The sequence below is a fragment of the Hylobates moloch genome, unplaced genomic scaffold (genome assembly GCF_009828535.3).
Source record: "Hylobates moloch isolate HMO894 unplaced genomic scaffold, HMol_V3 SCAFFOLD_1, whole genome shotgun sequence".
In the NCBI taxonomy this organism is placed as follows: Eukaryota; Metazoa; Chordata; class Mammalia; order Primates; family Hylobatidae; genus Hylobates; species Hylobates moloch.
The window spans coordinates 68,257,146-68,271,607 of record NW_026652276.1 but is presented as its reverse complement, the minus strand read 5'-3'; the positions used below and the strand labels follow the sequence as shown (position 1 = coordinate 68,271,607).

Sequence of the window (14,462 nt, the reverse complement as noted above, 5' to 3'; positions counted from 1 at the left end):
TCCTTAGATCAACAAAGAGTAAATATAAAAACACTTTCTTGAATAGCATGCTAGTAGCAGTTAACAGAGGCATGGGTATGGAAGGTTTTCAAGAGGAGTTTAGCATGAAGGATGCCACATACGCTGTTGCCAATGTTTGAAACACAGTAACTAAAGACATAACCTCTGTCCGGTGACTATGCTGAGTGATGATGAACAAGGTGGTGACTGTGAAGGATTCTGTATGTCCAATGAGAAAAAATGATGCCTGACCTCCTTATATATGCAAAATATATACCTTCAGAGTCTGTCAGCAAGCTGGAAGAAGCAGATATCAAAGGAGTTTTTAACATCAATAATGCGGCTCCAGTTGTTCATTCATTGACCAGTGGTTAAACAGCCAAAATGGTTCTGAATCAAGGTGATCATGATAAAACCAATGATGGAGAGGATATTAATTCTGCAGAAGTACATATGGACCACATGGTGAAAATGTGTGATGGGCTTATAGAAGGACTAGAACAGCATGCGTTCCTAACAGAACAAGGAATCATGTCGGTTTATAAAATCAGAGAGGTTGCTAAGACAAAAAAAGGTTGTTAATGAGACAGATGATCTGGAGCAAACATTTTAAAAAGCTGTCAAGCAGAATGTCTCCTCATGCCTACAAAACCCACTTTCTGGTCCTTTAATTGCCTCTAATGTTTCTTTTCTCCTAATAATAACAATAATAATAATAATAATAAATACAGTATACGGTAACCTTTTTATCAAAACACAGCTTCAATAGATAGAGACTGAAAGCCTGCTGCTGTTGGATGTTGTTGTCTAACAGCTGACAGGGGTATTCTGGTGATGCTACTGTGCTGCCGAGTTACCCTGAACACATTATCTTTTCACATATTAATGATATGTTATATTTACTGTTAAGTACTTAGATGTAAATAAGTGTAAGAAAATGGCTGCTTATCAGCAGCATTTAAATTCAGAGTCAGGAAGGATGGTGATGCAAAACAACTACAGATTGTCTCCATGGGTGGTTGAGATAGTGACACCTTTGCTTTCTGATGGTTTGACATATACAGACTTTTGTTTCATGCACAAAATTATTAAAAAATACTGTATAAAATTACTTTCGGCTATGTGTAAAAGGTGTATATGAAACATAAATAAATTTCATGTTTAGACTTGGGTCCCATACCCAAGATATCTCATTATGTATCTGCAAATGTTCCAAAATCTGAGAAAATCCAAAATCCAAAACACTTCTGGCCCCAAGCACTTCAGATAAGAGATATTCACCTTGTATTACTATATCTTAATTATATAAAAGGTGTGGCATTAGGAAAAATACATTGGCATATTGATGAAACAGAATAGGAAGATCCGAAATGGCCCAAATACTCATAGGAATCTAGCATATGATAAAAGCAGCTCAAATCCATAAATATAGACTTTTTAATAAATACTAATGAACAACCAAAGAGCTGTTTAAAAAAAAAAAAAAAAAAGGTAGGATCTATGTCTCAGTGCATATAAACTGTAAGTGGATTAGAGATTTACAAAGAAAAAAAATGAAATCATAAAAGTACTGAAAGAAAATATAAGTAAATTATTTTGTAACCATGGGTTGAGGAAAACCTTTCTGATAACTCAGTTCAAAAAATAACTTGAATAGCACAAGACATCACAAAGAAAGTTAAAGCACAAATGACAAACATGGAAAAAATATCTGCAACTCTTACAACATAGGGCTGATATCTATAAAGAAGTCTTAGTTGTTAAGAAATTTAAAAATGAAAGAAAGAACAATACAATAAGGGGCAAGCAACTTGAACAGGCAATCCATTAAAAAAATAGCTCTTAAATATGAAGAGATGTTCAGTCTCACTCACTCATAATGAGAAAAGCAAAGTAAAACTATACCAACGTATCAATTCTCTCCTAGCAAAGTGCAAAAATATGCAGGTTTAACACATTCTGCTGGCAAGGTCATAGAGAAATAGGCATTCACATACACTGTTGGTAGCAGTACAAAATGGTATAACTCCTAAATGGGAAACTTGAATATCTACCATAATTACTGATGCATTTTCTCTGTGACCCAACAATCCCATTTTTGTAAATCGATCTCCCATTCAGTATACATGTATGAAATGGCATATATACTGAATTATGAATTTGGCCTTGTGGCATTATAATATAATCAGAGCAAAAAAAAAAAAAAAAACACAACTGGAAAACATTCAAGTACCCACCAATACTGAATGATCTGAATAAACAACATTACAGCCATACAATGAAATAAAATGCATCTGAGAAGAAAAATGAAAACAATAACTCTGCGCTGCTGTGGAGGCCCTCCAGGAGACTGTAAATGCCAAAAGTAAGGTACTTCAGTGTACCTGGTAGGCTATTTTTCATTTAAGAAAGAGGAAAAAAAAATGTTAAGTTGCATTTGTTTATATTTGTATAAAGAAATTACAGAAAAATAAATAAGGAACTAGTAAAAATAAATGCTGTGGGCGTGAGGGGGGACATGGTAGATACAGACAATGAGTAAGCCTTCTCGGCGTATACCTTTATGTCTGTTTTACTTTTGTGCCACATACGTAATTATATATTCAAAACAATTACTTTTGGATTTAAATTTGTTTAGTATTTCTCAGTAATTAATATTTAACATATATCTCATTTAATTATGACTATAAACCGAATATGAAAATCATCTCCATTTCACATATGAGGAAACTGAGACTCACGAAGCTTAAATGTTATTCCTTGCACAAAACTAGTAAGTTACAAAGCTGGGACTAAAATACACAGACCTATTTCCAAATATTGGGTTATTTGCAATATATGAAATATATTCTATATTTATATATTTTATAGAATTTCATAGAATGAAATTCTATGTTGGATATATGAAATTCTATCTTCAAAGGCAGTAAGTACTGCTTCAAATGATTTACATGAAAGTTACAAGCACAATATTAAGAACAGATTTTGATCAACCACACATTAATAATTATCAAAGAGTAATGTGGAAGCATTCCTATTTTAGTACATTCAGCAGTATTCCAAAGGAAAAGAATATACCTTAGCTCTAGGAATAATGGGTGTGTACCTAATAAAAGGTTATGTTTCACAAATCAATTCTGAAAACTTCTTACATTAGAAAGTAACCCTGGGTCAAATGGCTTGAACCCGGGAGGCAGAGCTCGCAGTGAGCCGAGATTGCGCCACTGCACTCCAGCCTGGGCGACAGAGCAAGACTTCATCTCAAAAAAAAAAAAAAAAAAAAAGGTAACTCTGCGTCAAAGGATATAAAATTTCAGTTAGACAAGAAGAATCCACTCAAGAGCTCTATTGTACGTAACAGTGAGTATAGTTAATACAACATTTGTATCCTTGAAAATTGCTAAGAGTAGATTTCAAGTGTTTCCCCAACCAAAAAAATGACATGTGAGGTAATGTATACATTAAACATCTTGATTTAGCCAATCCACAATGTATACATATATGAAAAAATCATGTTGTACAACATTAATATATAATTTATACTTAAAAATATATGTATATACAGAAAAATAATTCCTGATCCAATGTCATTTAGGAAACAGACAAGACAGAACAGCTTCAGCATATTCTGCTGAATATGCTGAATAAAGGAGAAAGCATAACACTTTCTCCTTTATTTCAGAAAAGTCTTCCTAAAGTCTAAAACACAATGTCCCCTTTTATCTTTACCCACATTCACCCAAGTCAATTTTTTCCCCTAAAATGAAAATTCTTTTCTTTCTTTTTTTTTTTTTTGTGAAGACACGGTCCTGGCTCTGGCTCTGTCGCTCAGGCTGGAGTGCAGAGGTGCAACCACAGGTCACTGCAGCCTTGAACTACTGGGCTGAAGTGATCTTCCCGCCTCAGCCCACTGAGTAGCTGGGACTGGAGGCACCCGTCACCATACTCGGCTAATTTATTATTTTTTTAAATTTGTGTAGATACGGGGTCTCACTGTGTTGCCCAGGCTGGTCTCAAACTCCTGACCTCAAGCAATCCTCTCAACTTGGCTTCCCACAGTGTTGGTATTTCAGGCATGAGCCACCACACCCAACCAAAAATTGTCTCTTGAAAAAAAAATTACCAGTAAACTGGTGGATCACACCGTGCATTATCTAAATTCTTCCTCATGCACATGTTTATGGCTATCTAAATTCCAGATGAGCTCTAAGTCCAGGAATTCTCTCGACCACAGCACATGTGTACAAACAAATGAAACTCGCCAGTAGCAGTTTGCCAATCCCTGATTTAGAGTATTCACATTTAATATTATTGATATGACTAGACTAAAATCTACCATCTTGCTAGCAATTTTCTACTTGCTCCAGCTATTCTTTCTTTCTTCCTCCTTCTCTGACTTGCGCTAAGGATTTTTTTATAATTCCATTTTATCTCTTCTATAGATTTATTATTATGCCTCTATTTCAAAACTTTCAGTAGTTGTCCAAAGGTTTACAATATACATTTTTCATTAATCTGAGTCCACCTTTAAATGATAAGTATCCCTTATCCAAAATGCCTGAGACCAGAAGTGTTTCAGATTTTGGATTTATTTTGGATTTTGGAATATGTGCATTATACTTACCAGTTAAGCATCCATAATCTAAAAATCCAAAATCTAAAATGCTCCTACAAGCATTTCCTTTGAGCATCACGTCAGCCCTCAAAAAGTTTCAGATTTTGAAGCATTTTAATTTTGAATTTTTAGATTAGAGATACTTAGCCTACACACCACTTCATATTTGGTATGTGCTCATTCATTCCTTCATATTTCACATGACAACTGCAAAGTTGAGTAGTTTCAAAAACTGTATGACCCTCAAAGCCTATAATATTTATTATCCAATCTTCATATAAAAAGTTTGCTGATTCTTGTTTCAGAAGAATTAGCAATAAAATATCAATTTTTTCCTTCATTTATTCCATCTGCCTAAAGAACTTGCTTTAACATTTCTTGTAGAGTAGGTCTACTGGCAATGAATTCCTAGACTTTGCTTGCCTATGAAAGACTATTTCTGTTTCATTTTTGAAAAATATTTTCATTGGGCATAGATTTCTGGGCTGAGTGTTTTTCTTTCAGCACTTCAACAGTGTCATTCCACTGTCTCCTAGCTTCCATAGTTTCGAAAAGTCAGCCATCACACAAACTTCCTATCATTGTTCTCTATACATAATGTTACCTTTTTCTTTGGGTGCCTTCAAGATTTTCTTTTTTCTTTTTAACTCTCATTTTAAGCGGCTTGAATACTACATGTCCATGTGTGTAAGCATAAGTGTGTGGTATTTATCCTGCTCGTTATTCTCTGAGCTTTCTGGACCTATGGTTTTGTGTCTCATTAATTTTGGAAAATTCTTGGTCATTATTTCTCAAAATATTTCTTTCTTTTTTTTTTTTTTTTGAGATGGGGGTCTCGCTCTGTTGCCCAGGCTGGAGTGCAGTGGCACAATCTCAGCTCACTGCAACTTCTGCCCCCTGGATTCAAGTGATTCTCGTGCCTCAGCTTCCCAAGTAGCTGGGATTATAGGCATGCACCACCATGCCTGGCCAATTTCTGTATTTTTAGTAGAGATGAGGTTTCACCATGTTGGCCAGGCTGGTCTTAAACTCCTGACCTCAAGTGATCCACCACCTCTGCCTCCTAAAGTGCTAGGATTACAGGCGTGAACCACTGCACCCAGCTGTCTAAAGCTAGTTTCAATGATTGCTTTATCCCTGAGTGTGTTTTTTCTTGCTTTTTAAATATATCTCATGGGTTTTTTTCGTTGTTGTTATTGGAAGCTGATCCTCTTGTGTGCAACAGTAGAAACTAAATAGTTTTTATGCCTAAAACAGGGCAAGACTTTTCTTCTCCTAGGCCTTTACTGAAGGGTTAGAGTTTATCTAGTTAGGAACTGGGCTGGGTTTGAAGTTAGCACTATTGTTAACCTCAGTATACCACAGGCTTTAAACTCCTGTAGAAATATCTTGTTTTTATGATGGGGATAAATTTATCAGAGTAATGTCTATTCTATTGTGAGTTCAGCTCCTTCCTTTACACCAGGAATCGTTGTCTATTCTTTTTTCCTCTCGTGTCTCTCACCCAGCAGCTGTTAATTATTATCAGAAACCTGTTAGTTTGATGGTGAGAAATGGTTGGGGGCCCAGACCAATCCTCTGTTGTTCTGAGCAAGCCTCAGCCTTAGTCACATGTCAGCCTGGGTCTTGAGGATATAGCTGTATCAGTTATCTATCCTCCTGCCCTAAACTACAGTTGTGGGCCCCGCATATTCCTGACACTGACAAAGTAGACACACACATGTGCACGCACTTTCCTCTCTCCAACTGCAATGAATTTCAGAATTTCATCAAGGCCCTAAGGCTTGCTGTGCTTACTACTTCCTTTCCACTCCACTGTTCCCAGATGACGGCTTTTGTTGTATAGTGGAGAGAAGGGAGAAGCCACCTGTCACCGCTGTTCTCGTCCCCAGGGTGTGTGCCACATCGCATACTTTTGGGGACTCCTTCCCATTTCCCATCTCCTGGGATTCTTACCTCATCCACTACTGAAGAAAGAATATACAAGAGGGTACCAGGTTCCCCAATTTCTGCAGCCTTCACGGATATCACAAATTCTTGCTGGCCTGGACTCAACCTTCACTAATCTGTCCCAATTCTAGCTGAACTCTTCTCACTGGTGTCCCATTGTGTCTATCCAAGTTGAGTGTGTGTTCATGTCTCCTCCATCCCCATAGGCACTGTATATCCTTACGTTTTAACGTTAGTCAGGCTCTTTTTCATTGTGAGGGTGGGAGTGATACCCCAGGGCAAAAACTAGAGGGCCTCACAACTTTTTAAAATCCCTTTTTAAAATAAAAATATTTCCTGATGACTGGTCTATATTTCAAAGATTTAAAAATCCCAATATGTAAATTAATATATGCCCAATTCTTATTCAAACCCCCATATTCTCCTTTAATTACACTCATTATTTTCTTGTAAAAAAGTTTAATTGAACAGCTAAGTATAAATTTTCGAAGGAAAGAAGAACCAATTTCTTCTTTCGATTGCACCCTTTAGTGAAAATTAACTATGATCACAAGAATTTGTCTCCTGTGGCTTGTTGATTATAAAGAATAAAACATACATACATTTACCACAACTCTATGTCATCATCGTCTGGTATTCTACAATGTGCTCTTGGTTAGGAGTTTTTATCTTGTATACAACATACAAACGTGCATATTCATATTCTCTCTCTCTCTCTGTCTCTACAATTTTGAAACTATGGTAATATTCCAGATTGGAAAGGACCCACGATATGGTCTTTAGTTTCAGTTAAACATCCTATCTGAATCCTGCTGTGCTTCAGCCTTCATCTGAATTTATGTCCTGTTGTAATACCATTATTTCTAAGAATATTTCCTCAGGTAAGACATTAAGATTTATGGGTCTGTAATGTAAAATCCTACCATAAATAACCATTTTAAGGCATATAAAAGTTAAAATTTATACACTTATTGCTATCCTTTATTACTATGCTCAAAAAAAAATCACTGCTGTAATTTTTTTATTCCAATATCACAGGCACAAATTTTCCAGTTGCATGCATGAAAAAAATTTTTTTAAATATGCTGTCTTCATATAGTAACTAATCCAAAATAGAAAACTATCCTTGTACCAACTGAAGTCTCAGGGACAGATGCACTGATTAGAGACTTCAACAACATAACTCATGCTGTCTGAAAGGCCTTCTCAGGCAGATGTTCCGTCTTATGACTCATTTAATCATTTACTTATATACTAATGTCCACTACATTATACCGCTCACATCAAAGCAACCAAGCAGTGAGAAAGAAATGCCAAATCTTGTTCCTGCAAATATAAAGTTCCCATTTAGATTGTTTCTAAAAAGAACAAAAAGGTGTTATTTTAAGTAGTTTTCCTGCTTTTTAATCACTGAATTCATGTAGAGCTTCTGTATGCCAACTATTATTGAGGTTTAGCAAGCCAATTATATTGCAGAGGCATACCACCGGCTACTTTAGAAAACATCCTTATACTATACCTTTTACCTGTTATTAAAATTAAAACTAAATATACCTTTTACCTGTTATTAAATAACAGTGACATTCTTAAAGCTTTTTACAAAGTACAAGATAATAAACTTACTTTAAATGAGTAATTTTATTCCATTAGTCCTGAAACATGTTCACTGAAATAATTATCTAAAAATACTTGTCAACTCAAATAATGTCAATATACTAGTACTGTTAACTTACTTAAATAAATTATAACCAGGATTATTTAACAAAACATCAAAGGAAAAAAACTCAATTACTTAGAATCCATTGGTAAGGTTCTCCAAGCATCTAGACTGCCGTGTAGAGTTAATGCTCATGCAAATATAAAAGAAGTTATCTAACAGTCTAAATATTTATTCCAATATCAATCTTAAGTTTTAATCAGTTATATTTTGTTCCTTTTTAACAGAAGGAAATGAATTAAAATGAGTGCAAAATGCTTTTAACTGGGAATTTAAAAATTAGAAAAATACTATTAAAGTGATCATGAATGTATCATATTAAGAGTATTAAATTTCATTTGAAAATCAAATTGTATAATTGAAGGATTTTCACATACATGGGATTTTCCACATTTTATCTCTTAATGTAATATTTATTCAAAGTACATTTTAAAATTAAGAAATACCTTTAATAATACAACCACCTTCTTATTTGCTACCAAAATAAGGGAGAGATTTTTATGAAACTGTCATTTTAAATAATAGTCAATAGCTGCATACATTAAGTAAACAAATTCAGTTCAAGGGAAGAACTACATCCCATTTGGTGGTTGTAATTTAGATTATTCTAGCGTGTAATACTTTAATTGTATAAAACAAAGCTGATGTCACAAATACAAAAGAATTTCTTGCAAAGCAAGTACCACAAGTAATTTCTATGCTGCCACTGATGGCTGACAAGTGATGAGCACTTTGTTCAAATATATATGCAATGCACATAAGACAACAGGTGGTTTATAAAAAGAAAATACTGAAGAGAAGCTTTTAACATGTTCACAATCAATGTTTTTATAATATGCCCTGTCAGAATATCTGCTATAATCTTTGAATAACTAAAATAACTTTTAAACAGGGAAATATAATATTCTCAACCTAAAAAAGAAGCTGAATCAGACAAACTAGAATTAATGCTGGGCTAAAAATGTTTATATAAGACAATGTATTGATACATTACCAAGGTAGTGATATGTCGCCAGTGTATTCTATAGGTTAATAATTTATGTTACAATATTTTCAAATATTTTTTAACATTTGTCCTATTAGCCCATTTACACCAGAGGTGGCAAGTTGTTTTTTTGTGTGAAAAATCAGACCATGGAGAAGACCTTGAGCAGTAAGATATAAATAACTCCCACAAGCTTAGTGTTCCAATAATGGAACGCTTAGGCATAAATAGGTTAATTGATATCTGGCTACTGTTATTCAGTGCTGGAGAAAACCTTCCCATAGAAGATAAACAAAACAACAAACACCCAAGCTCTAAAGGCCTAATTAACTGCAGTGTTGGAGGCAGTTTCTCACTGATGGCAAAAATTGAAACAGATGGCAGTGTCCAGAATGACTAGCATTCCCCTCTATTACCACCACCTAAGGATTTAACCTTTTAATAAAGCGCTAGAAGCTGTTGTTTTGATGTTGTTGGTTTGTTGTTGTTTTTTTTTATGAGAATAATTCCAAGTCAGAATGAAATTAAACTTCAAAAGTCTGAAACATAGGTACTCACTATCCCACCCCCAACTCTAATGAAGCCCAGAGGGGGAAAATTTTTGATTAGGAATGAATTACACTGTGAAGGATTCTTCCCACTTCCCTACCCCTAAATGTTCCTATACACAAAGGATCCTTATTTCTCTTAAGTGATTTTAGCTGTTCTAGTTCAAAGGGTGACAATTGCTGTAGTTTAAAGGGTGAAGAGGGATGGAATTAAGCTACTAAGAAATGAAGAAAAAACAAACAGGCAAATGTGATCTACAACTTCTCTTACAGTCACATTAATACAAGCAAGGAATACCTCAAACTCACATTAAAACTGTTTAATTCTGGAGTGTAGGTTTAACACCCAATTTATTGACACAGCATAGCCAAATATTAATTTGTAAGCAAGGGGTTCAAAACATACAATAGCTATTCAGTCTTTTCAAATGATCATGTAGCTGAAAGCTCTGCACACTTGCAATAAAGGTTTGTTTTGTTTTGTTTTGAGATGGAGTCTTGCTCTGTCGCCAGACTGGAGTGCAGTGGCGTGATCTCGGCTCACTGCAATCTCTGCCTCTCAGGTTCAAGCGATTCTCCTGCCTCAGCCCCCCTAGTAGCTGGGATTACAGGCGCGCCACCATGCCCAGCTAATTTTTATATTTTTAGTAGAGATGGGGCTTCACCATGTTGGCCAGGATGATCTCGATCTCCTGACCTCGTGATCCGCCCGCCTCGGCCTCCCAAAGTGCTGAGATTACAGGCATGAGCCACCATGCCCAGTCTGCAATAAAATTTTATATGCAATGCTTGCAAAGCAAAAATGGTAAAACTGAGTTCTAAATTAATGTCATTTACATGCACTTGTAGAAACTGAAGAAATCCGAGTTAAAAACAAGAAAGTGGGCAGATTAATAAAGACTAACATAGGCTTCTGGATATTTTCAAGTAACTTAAAGCAGGAGTTCTTAAAGTATGGTCCATGAACCCCTGGCAGTCTTCAAGGTCAAAATATTATTTTAGGCCAGGCACAGTAGCTCATGCCTGTAATCCTAGCACTTTGGGAGGCCAAGGCAGGCAAATCACTTGAGGTCAGGAGTTCTGAGACCAGCCTGGCCAAGATGGCAAAACCCTGTGTCTACTAAAAATACATAAATTAGCCATGTGTGGCGGTGGGCACCTGTAATCCCAGCTACTCAGGAAGCTGAGGCACAAGAATTGCTTGAACCCGGGAGGCGGACGTTGCACTGAGCCAAGATCACACCACTACACTCCAGCCTGGGTGATGGAGTGAGCCTCTGTCTCAAAATTTATATATATATATAGTTTTACATATATGTAATTTCATAATAATATTAACATGTTATTTGCCTTTTTCACTGTATTGACATCAGCAGTCATGGTACAAAAGTAATTGTGGGAAAAACTGCTAGTATCTTAGCATGAATCAAGGTCATATTGTACTTGGTCAATGTATTCATCACAATTAAAAATAAACAAACCAGTTTCACCTAAGGAAGTCCTTGATGAGTCAGTAAGGGCTATTAATTTTATTGTATCTCAACCCTTGGGTTGAGAAAACAGAAGTATGCATAAAATGTTTCTGCTACATACCAAAATAATGGTTGTCAAAGGAAAGCATTTGGGTTGCAAGCCGAACTAGCCACTTTTTTGTAGAACCCCATTTCTATGTGAAAAAATAACTGACATTCAAACTATGGTTATTTAATCTTTTGTATCTGGCAGCCATTTTCTTGTAAATTATAAAATTCAGGCTCTCAGCCACCAGGGGAAAGCTCAGGACGGGGCAGACACAGACCATACCACCCAAAAACATTCCCATGTTCCCAATTCCCTGAATTACACACTAGCAGGGGGCAGCTGCTCAAACACAGCCAATGCTCCATTCCTTGTCAAGTGTTATAAGACCTGGCAAGATAGTGGGGGGCTGGGAGGTGGCAGGATTCAGGCTTTCAAGTAAAAATTATAATTTTTGAAAATGTGCATTTGCCACTGTGAGCCTGACAACTTCCCAATATTTAAAGATCTTTCTGATGAGATCTGTGGTGATATCAACAGATTTGATTTTTTTGATACTGTATCACATAAAGTCTCAAGATTTGGAATATCTGTATCACTCACCAAGAATCAGTATTTTCCAAACAACCAAACGGATAAAAGAGTCACTCAAAGTACAAGATAGACTAAGGGACTTTAATACGAGTACAGAATGTTCATTGTTATAGCTGCAGATTCGTCATTCCGATTAACTTTTAAGATACGATTATTTGTCAAGTTTTGATGTAGTATCAAAGAAGAATATTCAAAATTATCTGAAAGGTTACTAAAATACTCTTCCCTTTTCTAACCACATATCTGAGGCCAGGTTTTCTTTATATACCTCAACCAAAACAACATACAGTGTTAGATTAAATGGACAAGCAGATATAAGAATCCAGCTGTCCTCTCTTATGCTGGACATTAAAGAAATTTATTGATTAAAAAATCAGGAAACAACAGGTGCTGGAGAGGATGTGGAGAAATAGGAACACTTTTACACTGTTGGTGGGACTGTAAACTAGTTCAACCATTGTGGAAGTCAGTGTGGCGATTCCTCAGGGATCTAGAACTAGAAATACCATTTGACCCAGCCATCCCATTACTGGGTATATACCCAAAGGAGTATAAATCATGCTGCTATAAAGACACATGCACACGTATGTTTATTGCGGCACTATTCACAATAGCAAAGACTTGGAACCAACCCAAATGTCCAACAACAATAGACTGGATTAAGAAAATGTGGCACATATACACCATGGAATACTATGCAGCCATAAAAAATGATGAGTTCGTGTCCTTTGTAGGGACATGGATGAAACTGGAAAACATCATTCTCAGTAAACTATCGCAAGGACAAAAAACCAAACACCGCATGTTCTCACTCATAGGTGGGAATTGAACAATGAGAACTCATGGACACAGGAAGGGGAACATCACATTCCGGGTACTGTTGTGGGGTGGGGGGTGGGGGGGGCGGGGACAGCATTAGGAGATATACCTAATGCTAAAAAAAAAAAAAAAAAAAAAAAAAAAAAAAAAAAAAAAAAAAAAAACCCAAAAACAAAAAAAAAAAATAAAAAAAAAAAAAAAAAAAACTCAAAAAAAAAAAAAAAAGAGACTCTAAAATAAAAGATATTTATTTGGGAATAAAGTGTTCTAATGGGTATGTGTGTACCATAGTAAACCACGTATGTGCTTAGGGAGATAAAGGAAGACAAAGGTTTTTTAAGAAAAAAATGAAAAGGATTAAATAAATTTTTAAAATACTTATCATTCAAAAATAAAAAAAATAAAAAAATAAAGCAACCCCTCTTGTCTCATTAAATATTTTTGTTTTAGAAAATGTAATCATTTCTCAAAAAATATATTATGTACACATATAATGGGTCTACTGTGGTTTTAAAATGAATTAATAAATCATTTTAAAAATCTTAGTTTTAATTTTTAATATGGTAAATACTGATTGACATTTACCTACAAAAGCAATAGGTTTTGAGAGCCCTTAATAATTTTAAAAGTTTTAGAGTCTTGAGATAAAAAAATTCGAGAACCATTACTTTGGAGGCTATTAATACCAATTCCTTCCAAGATATATTTCTGTCTTTCCATAGGAAGACAGGTGGATGAAGAGTTACATTCTTTTTTATAAAAATACATTTTTCTAGGAGCTACAAAGGATAGTTGAGTGAGAAAGACTATAGCAGTTAGAAAAAGAAACCAAGGATCCTTGGACACTTGGCTATTTCCAGAACTGGGGAAGATATAAAAAGATAGGCCTGGAACACCCTTGAGGTCATACCAGACAGCAAGAAAGCTATCAAAGACCACTAATGTGGCATCAAAAGTGCTCAGGAACCAACTTGAAGAGATTCCCCTGGAACAACTGGAATATCAATATGGATAACTGCAATGGACAGAAACATAACAAACGTTTAAACCCAGGAGGTTTAAAGAAATCAGAAGGTATCATTATCTACCTTTGGAGAAGCCTAATGAACCAACTCATTATTTTAACAACTTTATCCAAAGAAAACATCAATATAATTCTTTTTCTTTTTTTTTTAATCCCATCCACATCTCCAAGGAGTAAGGGGAGGAGGCTTAAAACAGTAAAGCATTTCAATGGAATCCTCATTTGGTAAAAATAAGATCTTGTAACTCTTAAATACAATTGTTTAAGTTCTGCAGAGAATACTGATTCATTGATACTAATTAATAGTAAGCATCTACTTTCTAAACTATATTTCCCTTACCATACATAAATTGCCTTCAAAGAAACCTACACCAAGCACCTACCTTTAAGAACCAAACAAAATTACAACTTGTCTGACTAAAGATGATCTCTTTTGCCCTCTGCACTCTATTCCTAGAAATGCTTGTCAGCATCAAAGTATCATCATGAGTATTTTTAGGTTCAAAAAGAGAATGTGAAGATTTTCTTAAGTAAATGGGTTGTAAGGTAGAGGAGACTAAAGGCTTAAAGCATGTAACCATGAGTGTTATAGTCAATTAACTAAAAATGCACACAATATACAATATGAGAGAAGTTAAAATGATGGGTTTCAGGTTACAGATCCTAGATTAAACTCTCAGTTCTTCCATTTA

General features: G+C 35.3%; 1 protein-coding gene across 2 annotated transcripts in view; it reads right to left on the bottom strand.

Annotated features, from left to right (window-relative positions):
* OLA1 (Obg like ATPase 1) overlaps positions 1-14,462 on the bottom strand; it is a 184,066-nt gene that overhangs the window by 118,001 nt on the left and 51,603 nt on the right. The window lies entirely within an intron of this gene.